The sequence below is a fragment of the Phyllopteryx taeniolatus genome, chromosome 19 (assembly GCF_024500385.1).
Source record: "Phyllopteryx taeniolatus isolate TA_2022b chromosome 19, UOR_Ptae_1.2, whole genome shotgun sequence".
Lineage (NCBI taxonomy): Eukaryota > Metazoa > Chordata > Actinopteri > Syngnathiformes > Syngnathidae > Phyllopteryx > Phyllopteryx taeniolatus.
Genome location: NC_084520.1, coordinates 8,642,185 through 8,665,892, shown reverse-complemented (window position 1 = coordinate 8,665,892; position 23,708 = coordinate 8,642,185). Strand labels below are relative to the sequence as shown.

Below are 23,708 nucleotides of genomic sequence, written 5' to 3'. Positions count from 1 at the left end.
CGGAATGTTTTGGGCATTTAATAGACGTATGTGATGGAGATGTTTTGCGCATGTGATAAACGTTTTGGGCATGGGATGGAAATATTGTGGGCATGTCTTGGGCATCTGCTAAACACGTTTTGGAAACATAAAGCATGTGATGGGGAGGTGATGGAAACATTTTGGGAATGGTTTTTTTTGTGGATCTGAAGGATATGTTTTGTGCATGTAAGTTACATGTAACGGGAATGTTTTCGGCATGTGATGGACGTTTTTTGCAAATACCTGTGCTAGGGCATACAGTGTCTTTCTGACATTTTGGGATCTGATGGATGTGTTTTGGCCTCATTTTGAACCATATATAGTATTTATATTGTTCATAATGTCTTGAGCAGCCAAACTTGTTTCTACTGTATGTCACAGTTAGTTCCATTTCCTGCTCTATGGCTATCATCACACGTTTCCCTCACTTCCATCACTGGCAAGCTTCAGTGGACCACAGTCTCATGAGATTTGCTGATTTTGCATCTTTGCACTACAACATTCCTGGATGTTCCAAAATGTTCCATTCTCGCAACAGAGGAGGAGCCGCAATTGGAATGTGCACCAATTAGGCATCCCGGTGCCTTTTTTTTTTTTTTTTTTTGCCTTTTTTTTCCCCATCCCCCGAGTATCTCTCCTGGCCTCCGCCCAGTCCTGCCCTCGCCGTCTTGTCTGTGTAAACAACTTAATCACACTCAGAGTTTTGTGGGCTGCGAGTCGGGACGCGGCTGTCAATCATCATTGTAGGACTACTTTGGTGGACAAAAAAGTATTAAAAAAAAAAAAGAAAAAAAAAAAAAGAAGCTGTAGTCATGTTTAGTGAAGTAGCTACCTGTTAACACAACACCAGCAGATGTTTTTTGGCTCCTTCACGCAGATGCGCTTGATCCAAGATGATTGGTCGTAATTACAGGCTGTAAATCGATAGCGGAGCACTGACTGACTGGTTGATTGTTCGAGTGACGGGAGTGAGCTGCTGCATAATAGGAACACCTGGTGGGCCCGGAGAAAGACCAACAGGGGCGGGTTTGTGTGTGACATCACGGCAGGGGAGACGCAATGCAAAATTAACGAAGATAACACAACATCGTTTTCGTTATCATTGATCAAATAAAAAAGGCTGAAATATACATGCACAAAAGTATTGGGACAAATTCCAACATAGATAACACTAATGCTGGCTGGAAACCCCACATTGAAACGTTAATTTGAAAACCCCAACCCTTGCTTGAAACTCTACTGTACTTTGGAACCCTAATCTTGGCTTTAATCCCAAAATTGAAACCCATCCATTTTCTGTACCACTTTATCCTCACACGTGTCGCGGGTGTGCTGGAGCCTATCCCAGCTATCTTCGGGCGAGAGGCGGCTTACACCCTGAAGCGGTCGCCAGCCAATCGCAGGGCAAAATTTAAACCCCTAGCACTTATTTGAAACCATAACCGTGTATTGAAACCCTAACCGTGGCTTCAATCATTATCTTGAAACCATAACCCTGTCTTGAAAACTGTTTCAGTTTTAAAACCCTAATCTGAAATCCTAACCCTGTCTTTAATCCTTAATTTTAAAATCCTAGTCCTGGTTTTAATCCTTAATTTAAAAACCATAACCCTGTCTTCAAACCTGACTACTACTTGGAAAACATAACTCTGTCTTAAAGCCCTAATTTGAAACCCAAATCCTGTCTTTAATACCTAATTTGAAACCCAAACCCTGCTTTAAAACCCTAATTTGAAACCATAACAATTTCATGAAACCATAAACCTGTCTTAAAAGCCTAGTTTGACTCTCTAATCCTGGTTTTGATCCCTAATTTGAAACCCTGACCCTTGTTACAAAAGAATAACCCCATTTTAAAGCCTTAATCCTGTTTTGAAACCCTAATTTGAAACCCCAATCCTGGCATTAACAACTAAATTGAAACTGTTACCCCGCTTTTAAAAACAGATTTTAAAACCCAAACCCTTGCTTGAAACCACGACCTTGTCTTCAAACCCTAATTTTAAACCCTAATCCTGACTTTAATCCCCAAATTGAAACCCTAAATGTTTTAAAACACTAGTTTGAAACCCTAACCCAAGCATCTGTTGGTCAATTGATCCATTTGTGACGTTTTTCCACACCAAACTCATCCAGGCATGCATCTATCATGATTTACTTCTTTGTGACAGAAACAAAACTTTCCCCTCTTTCTATCCCAATTTCCATTTCTAGGATGAGAACCAAAGAACAACAAAAAAAAAAGCAGTGTGGTATCTTCAAACACTTCAAATTCGAAGAAAGTCAAAGCAGGAAGTTTTCAGACTTTTCTGTGTGAATAATTCATTGATGTTTCTTCGACAACTTGCCAAAAGCTCAAGCCGTCGCTCCAGACGTCACGAAGCCGTTTTTCATCCTAGTGTTTCCTCCGTCACGCCACAGGTGCACAAAATGCTGCCATTGTCGTCCGTGTGCGCCATCTGCCCCAACAACAACAAAGCCCCCACAGCCCACTTGTTGTCGTCGCGGCGATGCATTGCCGTCACCTCGTAATGAACTCGGAGGGCTGATTTAAAGCGCCATTAGCGTCACGAGGCGGCGGGCGGGCCGCGGGAACGACGGCGGCGGGCGCAGATGGCGTAAAATGTTAGTGAGTAAACGATGAGCAAACTTGTGTGGCCAATATCCCGCATCGCTGGACTGGAAAATAAAAAACACAAAAACGTTACGCGCCGTCTTTGAAAGACAAAGTGTGGAGCGATACTCCAGTCGACTTTGTTGACCCGTTTGTCGGCCCTCTGCGTCTTCATCTCGCCAGGCGGCTGTTGTGGAAGGTCGAGAGGTGGCGAGGCATGCTGGGATATACACGAGTCAGTGGGAGCCTGCGGGGGGGCGGGTTGCTAGGATACACGGGGCAGTTGGATATAATTTGACTGTCCAATTTGAAAGTCTAACCCTCCCTTTAAATTCAAATTTGGAACCCTAACACTGACTTGGAACTCTAATTTGAAACACTAACTTGAAACCAGAAACCTGGCCTGAAACCCGAAATTTGGCTGACAACCCTTCCTGAAACTCTAACACTGGCTTGAAACCCTATTTTGCTTTACAAAAAAGGTAACTAGGAAAATCGTAGCTAGCTAGACAGGTGGTGGTGAATAAGACGAACAAAAATACAAACATACTGCACGACGTAGACGCTGTGACAGGCAGCCGCTTTAAGGTGCCATCTTATTTTTCTTGTTGTATTTTTACTTTGAGGAGTCATAAATGTGTATTTCAGCGCAATACTTGCTCCACAGCATTCTCGAGAGCAGTGCGGGATTCAAAACATATATTAAAAGGCAGTTAAATGTGATGATTGCCATTAGTCGGGCGAGTAAAACAAATGGAGCTTTTGGCCGCCGCCTTTATGCGATGGCACAGGTGCCGAGTTAGTGCCGTGACTGAAGAGATATGATTAAAAAATATCATAAATGGCATCGAGTCGCCATTCCCAGCTGGCACACACGCAATATGACACCCAAAAAGCCTTGCCGTATTTATTCACGACTCTGTCCGCATAAAAGCCGCTAAACGTCCACATAACGTCCCCTCGACTGTGCCGTCCTTCAGTTCCCATGGAAATAAGAATAGGAGGCCAGTCTCCAGTAACTCGATAGTCAACTCGATGAAATGCAATCAGAACAAGGTGATGACAACTTCAGAGACGCGAGGATTCCTTCCCATACTATTTCCTCCCACACCCACGCTCTTCTTTATCCTTTCTGTGACACCGCTAACCATTAGCTAGTGCTCGTCGTCGCCATCATGCTGCGACGGGCCTCCCAGGGGGATGTTGAATGCACAAAATGAGCACAGCAAAAAGACGTAGCAGTACAATGACAGTACAATTTGAAATAAGGATTGAATTAATCGGACCTGCAATTTGAAAAACGCTGACACTCCACTCCAGTCTTGTGGGTGGCAGTAATGTGCATTGCACAACTGCAAAATAATTATTTAACAATATTATTCACTTTGCGTTTTTTTGTGTGAAAGGAATTAAATCCTAAATGCGTATATTACCATTAATTTTTACTGCATTATTATTATTAAACTATATAAATTGCAAACATTTGACATTTTTAAATACGTTTATTTCTATATTTTTCTGTCAACATCATTGTATTTCTTTTTTTTTGGGGGGGGGGGCATTTACAGTACCATTTAAAAGTGTGGACACATTTTCTAGTGCTATTTAATCAGAAACTAGAGGTCGTGTATTTATATATTTTATTTATTTATTTAATTTTTTTTTTGTAAATTATATTTATGAATTCAATTTCAAATTAAAATTATGAATTAAAATGTATTTAATTTGCATTATTTACATTTGTTATTTAAACTGGGGTAGATTTGAAAGATACCGTATGTATATATTGATAATAATATAATAAATTTATAAATTCCAAAAATGTATAACATTTTACAATACCTATATTCATCTTATGATCTGTATTTTTTTGTCATTGGTGGATTTATGCATATTCTCATACATCATATTTATACAAATAAATCCATGAATTTATACCATTTATTAATATTTTACTATTATTGTTGCATTTATTTATTACTACTGAATTATATTTTGACATGAACACACGTGCACATGAATTAATATAAAAATGGTGGACATGGGTTTTAGTGGTTATGGAAGATTACGCAAAAGTGCTTCTGTGGTGGGCGAGGACCATCCAGGGAATGTGGTGAAGGCCTTCAAGGAGCAGTCAGGCCTTTAATCAGCACCGTGGTGCTGGTGTGGGGGTGGGTGGAGGGGGGGCGTCGGGGGTCAGGCTGTCATCTGTACGGGGGTCCCGGCAGCCTCCTCTGAGGGAAGCCGGCGTCCCGGGAGAGCAGCTATCAGCGGAGTGTTACGTTCCCAGCAGTGGACGAGGCTGCAGTGCAATCAGTGGCCACTCATCAACATTAAGCCACATTGGCCCCCGTTTAACCCTCGCATGTCCACCTCTCTGGAGCCCGCAAGCTGGCAAAGACAACCGGTGTCCCGTTTCTCTGCTGCTTTAGCCTCTGAACTGTGAGGACAGATGGGAGGGGACCTCAGCCCTCCATTGGGGACCTCCTGTGAGGGTGGACTGGGCCCCGGAGAGAGAGAATGCACTTCAATACAAGCATAACGTACTGTTTGGAGGCCCAGTAGCATTCTTGCACAGGAATTCGGAGATGACATCTTTTACAATACAATGAAAATCTATTGAGATGTTCTTATGATTAGGGTTTCAAGCCAGGGTTAGGATTTCAAAGTAGTATTTAGAGCCAGGGTAAGCATTTCAAGGAAAACTTTCAAGCCTGGTTTATGGTTTCAAACAAAAGTTTAAGTCAGCTTGAGGGATTCAAGACTTAGTTATCGCTCCAAGTTCAGGTTTCAAGCTTGGGTTAGGTTTTCAAAGTAATGTTTTGAACTATTGTTCCAAACCAGTCTTTGGGTTTTAAAATCATATTTAAAGCCTGGGTTTGGGTATCAAAGAAGGGTTTCAAGTCATTGTTAAGGTTTCAAATTAGTGTTGTAAATAAAGATTGGAGTTTCAATCTCGGGTTTCATTTTATGGGTTCTAGCTTCAAATTAGGGTTCAAGTTTGTGTGAAGGGTTACAGCTTGGGTTCAAGTTTCAATGCAGGGTTAATATTTTAAAATAGTTGTAGGATTCCAAAGTAGGGTTGGAAGTCAGGGTTAGGGTTTAAAGTCGAGTTTCCAAAAGCCTGGATTAGGGTTTCCAATGAGAATTAGGGTGGTAAAGGGGTTTTGGTAGCTGGGGAAATATTATATGTCTAATTTCGGCCTTCACAATTCGTAGCATATTTCGAACATCATGTTTAACAAGCAACAGCATGCCATGCATACTACTACATCAGTGCGTGGTTGGTGCAGCAGCATGTGGCTCATTACCCAAGCTTATTCCTGTTGGCAAGTAAGTGTAAACAACTGTTTGTTTGTCACCAGGTGGCTCCTCCTGTTAAAAGAGTGACATTCGCCATCGTGCCAGAAGCGGAGGCATAATTCATAAGTCATTTACGGCACGTCTCATAAGATCAGCATGAGTGAGCGTTTATGGGCAGGCTTGTAAAAGAAGGTCTGGCTTGGTGGAATTCACTTAAGCTAACAAGGGGCAGGCAGGCTGAGGTGAGAGGACACATCTCGCTTGCAAGGAGAAGACGGTTAGTGCCACAACAGCCGTTCATCATTCGTTTGTCCGTCTTCCACCCATCTGTACGTCCATCCATTTCTCCATCCTTGCATTCACCCATCTGTCAATCCATACATCCGGCCATCATTTAGTCATCCACCTCTCCATCAATCCAAGGGATCCTTCCGTTCATCATTTATCCTTCTTCAATCCAACATCCATCCATCCATTATTCATTGATTCTTCTAACATCCATCTGTCCATCAATCTTTAAATCATTCATCATTCATGCATCCGTCCATCCCTCATCTGTCATCCTCCATCATCCATCCACCGTCCATCAATCTTTATATCATTCCTACAATCATTCATACAGTACGTCTGTCTATTCAATCAATTCATTCATCTATCCTTCTATTCATCATTCATTCAGCAGTCTCCATCCATCCAGCATCATTCAACCCTTTAGCATTTTTACATCATCCATCCATCCAGCCTTCTGATCATCATTCATTCATCTGTCTTTCATTTGTCATCCATCCATTCATCATCCATGCATTCAATCCATTCACCCATCCTTACATTCATCATGATTCCATCCTTCTTCTCGCCATCCAGTAATCATTCATCCATTACCACCAATCCAGTCATCCATCCTTCTCCGATCTGTCTGTACATCAATCCATCTTAAAATCATTTATCCATCCAACCAGAAATCATGCACCAGGCCATTTGTCAGTGTATAATCATCCGTGCTTCATTTACACTCCAAATACAGTCAGAAAATAAACAATTTCGATATTCAAATTCCTTGAGTGAATGTCATTAATGTTTTAGTACCAGCAAGCGAGCTTTGTCAGACACAAATACACACATTAAGCAGTACCTTATTTTCCATCTGGTACATACAGTATCATATAGTACTACTGTATACATATCATGCCCACCCGCTTCCAGTCTGAAATGCAAGTCGAGCTCAAAGGACAAACGTGGCGCAGACTTAATTTTTTGAAGACAGGGCGAGCCTCAGAGAAGCTTTTTCTCTGCCGATAATTCAAACAAACCAGTGGGCCACAATCTTGGATCCAGCTGGCACGGGCCGCGTAAACAGCGCAACTGAGAACTCCTCAGTAGTGGCAGCACAAAGGCCGCATCTGGGATCGGCGTGTCGAGAAAAACGTGAGATGTTTCAGATATGGACGTCCGGGATGGTCCTTCCAAACGGTCGGGCGAAATAATCCGTAAGTGTTTACTTCTGCGAATGTCCTCGCTCAAGCGGCATGAAGACATGACGGCCCGCTCTGATCCATCCCAAATGGGCACGCCGTCAACGTGACGGAAGGTGAAAACAAATCCCCCTTCGGTCTCATGTGAGCCTAACGTTTCCCACATGGAAAGACAGAGATTCCGGGAAAAGCCTGGCTCGACTGAGGAGCCACAAACCTGAGATTTGTGTGGTGATACTGTATGCTGGCAAAAAAACACTCGTGTCTCCGCCCACAGAAGACGACCCTTAGCCAAAGTGACGCTACGCCTGGCTTTTGTCAACATGTAGAGGAGCTATTTGTTGGCATCTGGTGATGTCCATGGCAACGAAGCCTAAATCGAAGAAGCCATTGGTTCAGAAAGTCTTACATTTGTGTCATGGGTTATGAGACTCTTATTATTATTCCTGTAATCAAGAAAACCCAGCAACAATGTTTTTCTAACGCCATTCAAATCATATCGATCGATATGTGTTTTGGCCCTTCATCCATATGATTTCAGTCCCTAAAAACAGACTTTTGAAAATGTCAGTGTTTCCATGAAGACGGGGAAACTTTGCACAACTTTGCAGTGTTACAGAAGACACCAAGATATCTTTTTTCGTGTTGCTGAGTGAAACTGACTTCGGGTGCTGAATTTTTGTAAATATTACAAGGACGACGATGGAAATTACAAAACTGACCATTAAATGACAATTTTAAACCAAAATGGCAGACTTCCTGTGTCTTTTCAGTGGTGGCATCTTGATGAGACTTCTTTGTGGTTCTACTCAAAATAGACAAGTTCACCAAATTTAATGTCGGTGAGTGAAACTGGCTTACGGGGCTGAATTAAAAAGAAAAGAGTTTTGGGTTTCATGGCGAGTCATTAATCTTTATCGCCGTGCTCCACTGACATGAAATTATGAAATTCAAATGTTTCACAATTTAGATCTGTCTCGTACACAACGTTCAAATTTGTTAACAATTGTACAAAATGAAGAATAAATCTCTTTTAAAGACTCGTGGAAATGGTATAAAAATTTTTTTTAAAAAAAGCATACTTCCTTTGTCATTTCAAGCATGACTCCTTGAGACTTTTGTGGGTCTACGCCTGATGTACACGCCTATCACATTTCATGCTGCTAAGTGATATGGCCTTCGGGGACTGAATTTTTAAAAAGTCTTCTGGTTATTAGAGTTTTGGGTTTTGTGGAGAGTCATCAAAGTTCTTTAAAAAAATGACCTTTAAATGGACGTTGTGTAAGGTGCCACTTTGAAGCTGAAGAGCGCCGCAAAGTCAGCCGTAAAAAATTGACGGGATGAAAGCGTCTTTAATCTGCAGGGCGGCCACAAAGCATAGAAAGCAGATTGGCGTCACGCTAACAAAGTCACTCTGACTGGTGCAAACAAACAGTCTCAACGCTGACTAATGTATTTTTTTTAAATGTAAACATTGCAACGTACAAATGCTGTTCCGACAAATGTATTTGGCCGCCGACAGAAAATGAACGCGCTGTGTGTGCAGCAGTTAAGTGGATTAAGTGTAGTGTAGAATGGCTAGACTGAAGCAACCCCTTTGCAAAGGCACATGGCAGCCCGCCTAGAGTTTGCTCAGGGGCATCTAAAGGACTCCCAGAATATTAAGAGACAAAATTCTCTGGTCTGATGAGACAGAGATTGAACCGTTAAGACTTGAAACCGACAGAACAGAAATGAGGGACCAAGAGACGTACTCCAAAGAGGAATGGCCTCGTGGCATTATGTTCAAAAAGACTTGAGGCCATGACTGTTGCCAAAGGTGTATCACGAAGTATTGAGCAAAGGCTGTCTGTCAATGCAGTGTCCTCCCCACCCCCCCTATGCTGCAATTCATCGGTTGCACTCCCACTATCATGCAGATCTTTAAGCGATTGTTTTGAATGTGTCTTACAGTGTCCATGCCGAATTTAGAGTTGCGTGCCTTCAGTGTTGTATCGTGTTTTGCTCCTACATGGCAGCGCTGAGAACTATTGGAAGAGATGCAGCGTAATTAAGAGCAGGAAGAGGAGGCAGAGAAGGTCCCCAATGAAGATCTAGTAATAGTTGTTCCCACACAGTAGAGAGAATAAATGCCTGTGAGTATTGTGTTATGCTCCGTTTGTGTGTGTTGCTGCTCCATGTGTGTTAAAGTAGCAGTTGTTTGGTTTAAAATTACTGTAAAATATATGCTAATTTCCATTAGCCTGCCTATGGCTTTTTAGAATAACCTTTGTAATGTTTGCCGTAAGCACTAAGCAGACTTTTGTTATGTTTTGGCTGAACCGTTTGTTGTTTAAATACATAATGTTTAATTCTCTTTTGGTTTACGAGTCATATTTAGAGTAAACGGCATCTGGGAGTGAAAAACAGCTTGAAGCAGGCAGTTAAGTTTAAGTGTGTTTTCATAAGTTTAAATGTGTTTAAAGGATGTGGGAAGGATACAACTATAAAACATGTTTTTATATGGTCTCTAAATTGCAGATTTTCCGCTACTGTGTGTGGTTCTGGATGGTTTGCCTCACAATTACCAGCCATTCACTGTACATGTGATTTCTAGGTTTTTTATGTTTTACTGTCTACATTTGGGGAAAAAAATGTTTTTAAAGTTGTCATATCATAATGTCATTATTTTGCAAAAGGGCTGTAACATTTAAAAAATGTGGAAAAAGTGAAGCGATTGAATACTTTTCAGATGCACTGTAGGTCTGCCTGCTGAAATACTTGACTAGTGATATCTTTGGCTGAATTGAAAGGTTGTTTTCGAGGGACTGCCTTGCGCCACCTGTGCAATGACAGTGCAGTTTCATCGCTGTAAGTCGAAGAAATCGGATGCTCGACAACAGTCGCGGCTCTTTTTACTCCCGCGAATTTACCCCGCCACTTATCATTCCCAAGCCGTCAGCGACTTGGCTGGCAAGCGACATCGGAGAGCGATTTCTAATACGTTGCACGCAAAGCGATGACAACACACACATGGAGATTAATGGACCAGCTCTAGATTCTTTTTTTTTTTTTTTGTGTATGAGCTAACCCACTAACTGGACTTGATCACCACAAATCCACACGAGCCGAGCTCCAATCCCCGTTCAAAGTGGATTTTAAAAAGAAAAGTTGGATTCTGATGAACATAAGCATTGTCTGTCAACGGTGATGATAAAGGAGTTTATCGCTGTCTGATGAATCTCCAAAGTCCATTTGTAAAAAAAAAAAAAATTATTTAATTAATTAATTAAAAAAACCCAAGCACCTTTTCACTAATTTATTAAAATTATAGATTTTATTTTTTGTCTACAAGACAAATAAACATGCATCTCCAGTTTCCTGGATTTTTTTTCATGTATTTTTTCTTTCACCAGAAACAACAAAAACATTATTATTATTTTATACAGAAAAAGTAGACTGCAAATTTAGTTATTTTTATTGTAATAATTATTAATTAAAATGTGTTTTTTTTTTTAAATGCATTTTTTCACGTCTGTTTTCTTTCACAAAAAACGTAAAAATAAACATCTCTCCAATTTCTTTACTATTTTTTATCCATAACTGACAATAAAATTGCAGATTTTAGTTATTTTCATCTTGGTGATGAATTTTTCAAACGTGATATTTATTAATACCCATTCTAAAACTTGCGGTCATTCTTCATTTTTAATGTACGTTTGTCATTTTTCATGACCTAAAAGCCAATTAAAAACAAGCTAATTTTTGTTAATCTCTTTTTTATCCACAGCAGAAAAAAACACAGTTTTACTTTTATAGTCACTTTAAAATCTGGCTTTTTAAAAAAATTTACATATTTAAAACATGTTCAATTGTTGTTTTTATTATTTTATTCCCCCCCCCCAAAAAAAAATTAGGAGTTACTTGTACAGTACATGGTTTTCACTGGACAGCAACTCATCTACTTATGCCGGTGTCTCTTTTTCGCCATACTATAAGGGACGCGCTTAATGTTGATATTGGTATTGTTGAGTCCACAGAAAGCAGACATATCCTCTTGATTTGTTTTGACAGTTGACAAAACGATACGGCAGTTAGCGATACCTAGAGGTCTTAAGCGAAACCGCAAAATCAAAACTGTCGTGGCTCACATCTTCGGACGTGTCGAAGACGTTTTGAGACACCGCTGACAAACAAGATTTCAGTGTTCACGTTGTGTTTATCTCCGCGAATGTTCCTCGCACCGTGGCGATGCTCCAGCACCAAACGCAGGGGATAAACGTCAGTGTGGAGTCAAAGTGAGGATGAGGAGAAACAGCTAGCGGAATGTTTGGAGTGAAAATGCAGGGGTTTAACGTAGCAGGACTCGGTGCTAATGCTTTGGCTCCAGGTTATTTCAAAGCGTAACCTTTTACTTGACAATGTCCAGGTGCCTGTAAAAGCTGAAATATGCTCTTTGTGTGCGTTGGCATTCCCGCCAGGAAAGTATTATGAATAATGCCACGCACGCGCGCGGACACACACGTGCAGAGCATTTACAAAATGGCAGTTTGCTTCATTTCATGTCGGATGCACGTGAAGACCAAGCATCGCTCATCAAGTGGCAGCAGCCGGCGGCTCCTTCATGCATGCAGCTGATGCATTACCACAACCCCCTCCCACTCCCCATGAATGACACAAAAGTTATTAAAAAACATGTAATATTAAATCTTAATGAGCAGCAGACAAAAGGCTTGGCTATGTGCCCCCCCCCCCCCCCCCCCCCCCGCTCCGCCCAAAAAAAACATGACTCCAAAGTTTACATGTTTCCACTTAGCGCAAAAACAAGAGTATGAGTTTTTTTGTTTTATTTTACACTATGACCAAAACCACAAAGAAATGTACTGTATATCAATTTTTTTTATTTTTCACTTATTTTTATTTTATTTGCATTTCCAAAACAAAAACTTAGTTTTATTTTTTTTATCCATAGAAAACAAAAAAACATGACATTTTTCATTGTATTTACATCCAAAGAAAATCCCAGAACCTCCATTTTTACATTTGATTCCATAAAAAAAACGCATCCGCCATTTGTTTTTCTTGTCTTGATATATAATTTTTGCCACAAAATATTAAAAACATTCTGAAATTTTAGATGGCACGGTGCACGACTGGTTGGAGTGTCTGCCTCACAGTTCTAAGGACCCAGGTTCAATCCCCAGCCCCGCCTGTGTAGAGTTTGCATGTTCTCCCCGTGCCTGCGTGGGTTTTCTCCGGACACTCCGGTTTCCTCCCACATCCCAAAAACATGCATGGTAGATTAATTGCAACTCAAAATTGCCCGTAGGTGTGAATGTGAGTGCGAATGGTTGTTTGTTTGTATGTGCCCTGCGATTGGCTGGCAATCAGTTCAGGGTGTACCCCGCCTCCTGCCCGATGATAGCTGAGATAGGCTCCAGCACGCCCGCGACCCTAGTGAGGAGAAGCGGCTCAGAAAATGGATGGATGGATGGATATATATTTCAAAAATCTATTTTGTTTATTTTATTTTCCTCTTCTCCACAAAATGAAAAAAAACATGCAATTCCAATGTTGTGCTTTTCATTTTACTTTTTATTCATAAAACAAAACTGTTTATTTTCATTTTATGTAAATAATTATGTAATTACTTATGTATTTTTTATTTTAAAATTCTCCATAGAACAAAAACATCAAGTTTAATTATTTTTCCTGTGTTTTGGAAAATTATTTATATATATTATATATTTTTAGATTTATTTTTAATGACTGGACAAATTCAATTAGTTTTTTCTCTCTTTCCCCACAAAATTCATACTTACTGGTTTTCATTGGTGATCATACGTTGCCACCCAATCTGACCCAAATATAGTCATGTATGTAAAAGTGATGTCGTCACATTGAAAACGCAAGCACTGCAAGCAGCGGGTTGACATCATGAAAGAAACAACAGCATTCAAACAACTTTACCACTCCTAAAAAGAGCCTGAGCTTTACTTTGACAAACTTCTACAAAGTCATCATAAAAGTCTGTCTTATGGCCACATAAAGGAGGAAGAGTCTGGAGGAAGAGTGCGCTCACATTCCACTCTGCGATGATGTGTGTATTCCCCGTGACGTTTATGGCTTGCCGTAATGGATTGCGGCCCGTTAAAGATTCCCTAACTGCTCCGTCTTTTAGTGCCAAGCGGATTTGCGTTTGGCACGCCGCCTTTTTTTCTCCTGAGAGTGCTACACTTTCAATTAAGCGCTACCAGTGCTTTTCCCGCCACCTCGTAACTTGATTGTTTTTTTTCACATTTTCACAAGCCGCAGTAATCCACAGCCTCTTGCCTTTACCTTCAATAGATTTTTTTCCCCTGCATCCGTTTGTGAAATGCTCCATTAAAGCTGCACATGCGGACAAAATTATTGGGACATAACTCTTAATTGACGAATCAATCAATCAATCAATCAATCAATCAATCAATCAGGATGGACCACAGCTCTAACCCCTCACACCTAGCCACTAACCCTAATGCACTGTATTCAGGTAATCCCTAGCCACTGGCCCTTAATGAATCAATGAGGTTGGACGACACCTCTAATCTCTCTCTAACACTAATGAATCAATCAGGTTGGACAACAACCCGAATCCCGAACACAACTGTCGCAGTTCCGGACGCCGACACTGTCTTCATTCAATAACTGAACGCGCAAAGTCGCAACAGCTTTGTGAACGCCTACTATGGACACGGCCACTGATGCGCCAATTTAAGCAAAATGGCAGCGTGGACGCGGCTAGGGGTTTCTGACTTCCCACAATGAGAAACACAAAGGATTCCGATGAATCAGTTTAATCGGATGAGTTAAAGGATGCACCGTAAACCATGCGGCCAACAGCACACCGTCAACCAGATCACTTTAGCGTGACTCACTCAGACGTGAGTCTTCAAAATGAACTGAATTGACTGCCACAAAGATACGAGCGCCAATAAGAAGTCAAGGTTACTAATAATCTCACACACAAAATAACAGACATGAAATGAATCAAAAGGACAATGTCTGTCATAAGACAATTGATAAGGTATTAAGATTATTAAAATTCAGAAGCAACAAAAGCATCCAAGGAAGGTCCAACACTTCTTCCCAAGGTCATGTCTACCTGGTCCTTTCAATCTTAGACCTGTGCCCTCACCTCAACAGTGGAACACAAAAGATTCATTGGTGTTATTGTTTGAACCAGTTTTCAAATCCTACGCCCTGTTGACAGCGTGAAACATTTGGCAATGACACCATTTGTGCATCCAAAATGCAAAGCAGACATGATGAATTAGTGGTGAGGGACTGCATCCATCATGATGCATCACATTGAAATTCCTCCGTCAGGACTGCCATGCCACCAGATCGAGTGGGACGTGCCAGTAGGGGTCGGGTTGCTGGTGGAGTGATGAATGCCCCTTCACGTCACAGACCTAAAGTGCTCCCATAGATTATGACGACACGTCAGCTGCAGTCTGACACAAATGTGTCGATATGATGGTTCATCTTTCTTCCCACTCGTCTTTTTGTTTTGTTTTTATCAATATGCCAAGGACCTTTGGACAAACAGGTTAAAAACATCACCCAATCATTGTCTTGTTAGTGGTCAGACAAGATGGAGTGAAGGACAATAAAAATCCAAAAGGTTCCAAAAACACTAGAGAGGACCAGGTTAGTCAGCACCAGTGTGTAGAACTGTCCTAGCTAAGCCTTGTAAGAATGTCTCACAGCAGTTGTCCCTAGTCTTGCTTGTCAACGAAGAACCACTGAGGACTATGTGCTAGCACTCGTCACTTGTCAATAAATAGACCTGACGGATCAGGAGCGACTGATGCGCGAGAGCGACATCTGCTTGCCCATGTAGCGTCTTGACATTTTGCTTCTGCTAATCCCTTGATACCTCCATGACCCAAGGCTGCATCTTCACCGGAGCAGCTGGAATCCATTTAGCTACCAGCAGAGCGGGGAATGGACTAACGAGATGTTCGCAGGATCACAACACCTGTTTGACCTCCTACCGCTTATCCTGTGCTGGAGTCCATACCGGCTTACTTTGGGGCAAGAAGCGGGGGACATGCCGGACTGGTTGTCGGTCAATGGCAGGGCACATATTGAGAAAACATTCACGCTCGCATTACCTAGTTTGAACCCAGCATATCTCACCCTGAGGCTACCCATTGAGAGCCCTGGTCATTCAGTCAAAACCATCCTGTCACTGAAGGATACACCTCGCTATAAAAAAATACATCTTTTATTCATGCCAACTATCAATTCTGTTCGGATACTTTACTGTTCTCACACAACATCGCAAACATAATCTTTTAGCCGTTTGTATTATGCCGTACAGCTATCATCCCTCCATCCATTTTCTGAGCCGCTTCTCCTCACAAGGGTCGCGGGCGTGCTGGAGCCTATCCCAGCTGTCATCGGGCAGGAGACGGGGTACACCCTGAACTGGTTGCCAGCCAATCGCAGGGCACATACAAACGAACAACCATTCGCACTCACAGTCATGCCTACGGCCAATTTAGAGTCTCCAATTCATGCATGTTTTTGGGATGTGGGAGGAAACCGGAGTGCCCGGAGAAAACCCACGCAGGCACGGGGAGAACATGGAAACTCCACATAGGCGGGGCCGGGGATTGAACCCCGGTCCTCAGAACTGTGAAGCTGACGCTCTAACCAGTCGTGCACCGTGCCGCCACAGCTATCATTGATGAGCCTTTTGATATCGTCGTCTTAGGCACGTAATCAAAAAACGGGTTGCCTTTTATTTTGTCTCGGGAAAAATACTAGCGGCGGCACGGTGGCCGACTGGTTAGAACGTCAGCCTCACAGTTCTGTGGACCCGGGTTCAATCCCCGGCCCCGCCTGTGTGGAGTTTGCATGTTCTCCCCGTGCCTGCGTGGGTTTTTTCTGGGCACTCCGGTTTTCTCCCACATCCCAAAAACATGCATTAATTGGTGACTCTAAATTGCCCGTAGGCGTGACTGTGAGTGCGAATGGTTGTTTGTTTGTATGTGCCCTGCGATTGGCTGGCGACCAGTCCAGGGTGTACCCCGCCTCCTGCCCGATGACAGCTGGGATAGGCTCGCGACCCTAGTGAGGAGAAGCGGCTCAGAAAATGGATGGATGAAAAATACTAGCACTGTCGCAGCAAGATTGTGGGCGTTGGTTTAAAACCAAAAGCACCATCGTCACGAAAACCTAACCCCAGCTATAACTCCAGTGCTAACTCCAAACCTAACCTTGTCCATAATGACAACCCTAATCCCATCAGTAACCATAAACCGTACTCTGTGATTCCAGTTTTAATGGACGCCCACAGACTTTCTGCTGCTAAATGTTTAGAGACTTGAAGGCAACGAGACTTATCTTAGTTGCACATTTATTTTCTGTAATTCGAAGGCTATGTTTTCAGGGCAGAAGTGAAGAGGAGCCTTTTGGATTCAAGCCTAACTGTCTTGACCACGGATGACCCTTTGATTCCACCTTCCATGATCTGGGCGGATGAATCTTATCAGTGCCCAGCCTGTCCTAGTATTACAACCAGCTGTGTCTCTTCTCAGGTCTGGTCATGATCTTGTCTGTTACAGTATATTGTTGGTTTCACCTTCATTTGGCACATTCTTGTCTTTGGGTTAACGTCCTTCTCAAGTTTCTCTGGCTTCTTTGCATTGTTGTGACGCAGCTTGGTCGGAATGAGAAATGTCCCGTCGGAGAACTTCTGGCACACGCGATGGCAGCTTCATTCTTCACCGCGACCGCACTCCTCTCCTCCACACGCCTCCTTATCATTTCCCCTCCAAAGGCTGTCACCGCTCACCCCCAAACCCCAACTTCCCCTCGCCTTCCTTTTGCGCTCCGTCTTCCTGTCTGTCAATGGGACACCGACAAACGCAGAATGCAGTGTGTGGGCGCTTTGTGATTGGGGTTAATGGATGGGGCAGGATGAAGCTTTGTGTCCCGGTGTCGGAAAATTGCCATTTGTTTTGTGCGGGATCGGCGAGGGGATCAGGATGGACTCCCGCGGGATGTGACGGACTAATGTATCAGTACAAAGCCATTAGACACTGTCGGTGGGAAAATGTCCAATCGTGGCATCCACTGTGCACTCATTTCACACTATTGCTGCATGTGATAACTGCATCTTTTTATGACTATTTTATGTGGCTGGAAAATTGGACAACAGATGTTAATTACAATCCCTCAGCAGGATTTGACGAGGGGAGAGCTGGACAGTAAAAGGGAATCCAAGCATCCTCCAGCTTTTAAAATGGAATCTCATTTAACTTTATTTATTGAGCACTTAAAAAAAAACTGAAACAAAGTACAGTAATAATATTTGATGCTGGGCATACACTACATGATTTTAGAAGTATCAAGTTTTTTATGATTAAGATGCACTTAAAGGACCAACTGAGAGCTAGTAAAGAGATGATGGTTGAATGGATAGATTGATGAATTAACGGATGATGGGTGGTTAAGAATGGAAAGATATATCATATACGTATGGAGGAACAAACAAATGGACGGATGGATGAGAAATTGCTGGATGTATGATGTGTGATTGATAAATACGTGAGTTGGCGGGTGAATGACAGACGACTGCAAGGCTGGATTGATGAGTTTATGGATGAATGAATGACGACTGGATAGATTGGTGACTGGAGATGGGACTGAATGAATGCATGAATCAATGATCGTATTTAGCACTGAAGTGTAAAAGTTCAAACAGTAAAGCTGAATGTGTTAAAATGACTAAAAAAAAAAAAAAAAAACTTATATTTTATAATTACGTGTGGCTGACTACTTGCTGTTGATGTCAGCACTGGCGATCACCTGCGTGTCATCGCAATAATGATGGCCCAATCGACGATTCCTTGACCTGCCGGAGTCTATTTTTTACGCGTTTGGAGTTAATTCAAAACAAGTGAAGCTCCTCCGAAGGGCGGCAAACCGCAACGCCCAACCTACAGTGAAGCCGCCGTCTGATGTGGCCTCGTCAGGACGCTCGCTACACAAACACTCGGGGAATGAAAAGATGTTTCCAGACTATCACAGGGTATCGGATTTCCTGTGTTTGGGAAAGAGCTCTTCCTAAAATGCTCCTGGAATCTACTTGTTTTCATTCCATAAAATGCTGAATTTCTTTCTCCATTCAAACTTTATTTTATCCAGCATTTGGGAAAGACAATTTCAGCCTTGTCATTTTTACTTTGCACTTTTATTGTTGAGGAAAAGCAGTGCTACCAGAGAGCCGTTCTAGACTGCAGCTGCACACAGATCACTTACCTTTTTTTTTCCCCTCACCTGATCTTTTTTTTTTTTTTTTTTTTCTGTACCCCTGATGAGAACCATAAATGCCTTCTGCTTAATATTGGAAAATCTTTAACCTGAACTCACACTTCTGCATTTTTACCCACTCCATACTAAATCCACCACAGCTAATAACAGATGGTGGTAAGAAAAAAAAAAAAAAAGGTTATACAGTAATTCCAAAAAAAAAAAAAAAGTTAATGCAGCTTTCACAAATCCTTGCAAGGGGGCGAAGCAGCCAGAAACTGGGAGTAGGTAAACTCTAGTCAAATCTTGTGAGAAAAAACTTGCAATCTTATGTGAACAAAGATATTTTTAAAAAGTGGTAATCTAACAAGAATAAAGTCATAGAATAAAATATACTCTTATGAGGGCAAAGTATTTTTTTTTAAAAAAAAGTTGTAATAATGAAAATGTTGTATTTTTAGAGAGAAAATAATCATAAAATCATAATCTGATGACAGTGAAGTGTTGTTTTCTCACAAAAAGTTTTATAACTCTATATGTTGTCACATATTCATAACTTTCCTCAGAAAAAGTAATATATTATTTTATATTTTATAATTATTGTATATTTTAAGGATAAAGTATTTTTCAAGAAAAATAAAGAATTAAAAAAGAACTAATCATACAAGTGAGGACAAAGTACCAGAGCAATAATTTTTCAGCTGCGTAAAAAAAAATGTCACCATGAAACTTTGCCATCATGCCCTACCCGCATACAATGACAAAGACTTAAATAATTTGCACTTTAGCGTCGCCCATCTACCTAGTATTTCTCTAGAACTGTGGTTCTTAACCTGGGTTTAAAAGAACAGCAGGGGTTCCATGAATCAGTTTCAGGGTCTCAGCAGAGGCCAAGAGACACACGTGTATGTTTCTGTTTCGTCCACCCCACTTGTATGATTTGTGACAACTCTTACAAACAACAACACTCTCAGGCTTTTGGTTTCAACAAAACGTAGAAAGCCTTTGAGATATTCTTACTGTTTGTTCCAGCATAGTTTAATATACAGATACAATGATATGAGACACTTGTGGCACTTGCCGAGGTAAGTGGAGAATTTGTGAAGTTATCGCTAAGGCAACAGCAAAAGTTGCCTTAATTTGCAGTAAAAATCAAATATTGAGTAAGGTTTTTAAATGTTCTTTTTATGTTGGGTTTGTTCTTTGAACACAGTTATTCTATATACAGCTTAGCATGATTAATCTTGTGCACTGAGCCTACATATTTATATATATATATATATATATATATATATACATAGCCTACATATTTTTTGAATTAGAAAAAATAAAAAAAAATAAAAATACAACCTTCTTTTAGTAGCCTACCTATGCTGTTAATTTGAAAAAAATCAAATCAAAATTTTTTTTTCAATCCTTAATGATTCAGGGAATGCAGGGGTTCAGTACATCCAATGAGGTTAAGAACTACTGCTGTAGGACACGTTTATCTGCCCTGGAAAATTGTTTAAAAAAAAAAAATAAATAAATAAAAGGGCTATTTTGAACCAAAATGGCAGACTCATGTTTGGCATGCCTACCAAATTTTATGTTGCTAGGTGAGACCAGCATTGGGGGCTAATTAAAAAACTCTTGTTTATTAGAGTTTGGGGTTTTTATTCAACATTCGCTCTGGTATGTCCACAAACAATAGCAAAATGCCAAATGTTTTGCATTTTAGCATGGTCCATCTTTCTACTATACAAGATTCAAATTTGGTAGCAAGTATTTATCTCGGACAAGTATTTCTTTGAAGGATCCCTGGAAATGGTAAAAATCACTAAAATTGCTGTTTTAAACCAAAATGGCAGAACTCCCATGTCTGCATGGCTCCTTGAGACTATTTTGCAGGTCTACTCATGGTAGACAGTACTTCTACAAAATTTCACGCTGCTAAGTGAAACTGGCTTTGGTGGGGTGAATTATGATTTTTTTTTTCCCAAAAACTGCAACATGCTCGGTACCTAATAATCATTGTTCGCCACAGTGAACTCCATCATGTAAATCAGTTGACACCTTACAAAAAGATCCAACACGTCAGTCGGGGCCAAACAGATGTCCGGCACGGCGTCATTAATCAGGAATGTTCAACACCTCCAACCCCAAATGTGTGCAGGAATTTCAGTTTTGGTACAGATCAACTTATAGTAAAGACATGTCCTTAAAATGACGAGGAAAGACAGAAGTCAATAAACAGGTTATTGTCCTGATATGCCATATTAGACTAACAGGCTACATGTTGGAATAATTAAAAGGGGCCGGAGGGAGGGTTGGGGGTGAGGTGGTCTGTTTAAACAGCTGTAGATGAGCTTGACGGCCACGACAACATTTTGGGTCGTTTCAAACTTCGAAACGAGCCGCCGAGGACTCGCTGACATGTTTGTCAACGGGCAGGTGTTTACCGTCATATTCTTCAAGTGACGGACAGCTGATTAAAAATGAGGGAAAAGTGCTACCTTAGGGTTACACAGAACAGAAAATAAAGTCTTATTATTCTCATACGCAATGTTCCATGTCACAATTGTATGTTTGTGAGCACGAGGCAGTCAGTGTTTAGTCAAAGTGTGAGTGGTTAGGAGACCTTGTGTGCTGCATTCCGTCAATCGAACAAAAATAAATGTGAAAGTTTTCACATATGTAACAAGATTTATTATAGCTCGACAAATAATCTGTTCATGGTCTTTCAAATACCGCTAAGGTTATTGTGGAAGTAACATTTTAGCATTCGCAACTTTCAGGCAAGTGTACAAAGGAGTAACTTTAAAACAATACAAGGTGTAGTCAACCTTACCTTGGATGTCTATCACTTTTTGTGTTGTTTTCATTTTTGGCTTTTCATCAGTGGGGGGGGACGTTGAAAAATACAAAAACATGGAATCAAACAAACTTTAAAGCTGAGGGAGATCAACTCATGCTAAAATATTATGTCTTGTCCAGTTTTCGTTCAGGTGACAGCTAGAATTATCTTAGCATGAAACCCAGACTAACAATGAATAGAAAGGGTGACGGCTACTTGGGATAGGTTACCAGCTCCAAACCTAACCGACAATCACATGTGCAGAAGCTCCAGGCACTGGTTAAAAGTCACTTCCTGTCACATGACAGCCACCAACACCACAGCCCGGGCCCTGAAAGGGCAACTTCCTCATTTACACACTCATTTTGCAGAAGGCATTCACACAGCCAATCGCGTTGAACATTGACAAAGACGTGGCGCCCATTTTGTACGTCGACATGTTGAACCGAGATACGTGCTTCCGAGCCACAAATATTTTGCTGAGGTCACCTTGCCTCACCTGTACAACTCCACTTGTAATTCAGGCTACTGTAATATGTTGAAAGGTAAAGCATTGTGAGTCTATAACTAGCAGAAAGTACTGTACTCTCCAAGACGAGCCCCGGCGAACGAGCTGGTGGCATATATTCCAACCACCAGAGAGAGGCTTTAAGCAGATCTATTTTCGTGGCTCAAAGATGTAGGCTTGTGTAGGCAGAAGAAAGAGGTGTGGTATTTGATTGACAGTTGAGCAGGGCACAGTTTCAGCGCATTCAGCTGACATGCCCACAGCGTTCGAGAGCAGGAAGCAAGGCTTCGTTTTTCATGATTTTTAAGCCTCATTTTCAGTACAGACGCCGATTTCTTTTTCTTAATCATTCAAATTTGGCAGGGTTGTTAGCAAGACTCTTCTTTGTAGTGTGTCTAATTTACAAGGCATTTTTGTTTTCGCTTCATAGGGACTATAGGGATTGTATTCACGTGTTCTGACAAAAGCATCCAAGAGAACGCACTCATTTTCACATTATCTCTTTTTTGAAAAAAAAAACTTTTAAAGCTTGTTTGGTATCGGCGGAAGCAAGTAATCTCAGAAGGGAATAAACAAACAAAAGCAAAACTTGTTTTGAGTTATGTCAATATTTACTTTTTCTATAAGCGAAGGGGAAACATCGATTAAAAAGAAATCACATTTGTATATATTTGAGTTTGAGCTGATGATATCGATAATGACAATTATTTTCTTGACCGCTCGTTTAGCGTCTATTTGAATTAGCAATGCTGCTCAAACTCCAAAGGAAATTCCAGCGATGGAGCTGGTGGGCCGTCACAAAGAAGTGACACTCAAAGAGGTGACACATGAAATGTCGCCATGCTTCAGGAAGTCCTCTCACCCTCCATGAATCGCCTTCTTGTTCCACAGCGGGCTCCCCCAACCTCCCTCAACTGCGCCAAATGACCTCCTCACGGGCAAGTTTTACGCAGCTGCCCTTTGACTCTCACGTCTCCGCATTTACGCGTGAGAAAATAGTGAAATTATGACTACTTAACGCTGGTCGCCATGCGTCTGGAGCTGTTGGCCAATGACCCCGTGAGTCCGCAACGCCTCCATAATGGACTCTTTCACACGGGTCTGTAGTTACGCAAGTGTCCACTTTTTTGTTGTTGCCTTCAGGAGAATAAAAAGCACATAGTGATGACATTCAGACTGATTACAAGGTTATGTTTCAGTCTTATCTGTCGAAAAATGCAAATAGAGCTATCACACTAAGTAATACAGTCATGGCTTTCAGGCCTGCACAGGTCAATGTGTAGCTAAAGCTGGACCCCTAGTGGACAATGCTAAAAGTACACTTGTAGCAGGGAAATATTGCTGAACTTTCTGTGTGACTGTGCCAGAGTAGTAGTATTTTGCCTTCAAATCTGACGCCCACAAATGCAGCCTTCAAATGCAACCTTTTTCACTATTTTTGCAAGATGAACTACTACTATCCTCAAATGGGCCTTAAAATTCAACCTTGAAATGTTACCTCCAAATGTGACCTTCACATGCAGCTAGCTATAAATGCAGCCTTCAAATGTAACCTACGAATGCCGCATTAAAATGCAGGCTTAAAATGTGACCTTACATTGTGGCCTTTAAATGCGAGTTAAAAATATAGCCTTCTAATGTGACCTACAAATGCTGCCTTCAAATGCA

General features: G+C 41.3%; 1 long non-coding RNA gene across 1 annotated transcript in view; it reads right to left on the bottom strand.

Annotated features, from left to right (window-relative positions):
* Positions 1-21,854, bottom strand: part of LOC133469556 (uncharacterized) — a 39,473-nt gene extending 17,619 nt beyond the window's left edge. The window contains exon 1 of the long non-coding RNA XR_009785730.1: positions 21,527-21,854. This is a non-coding gene — a long non-coding RNA (uncharacterized LOC133469556). The remainder of the gene's footprint in view (positions 1-21,526) is intronic.
* Positions 21,855-23,708: the final 1,854 nt, after the last annotated feature.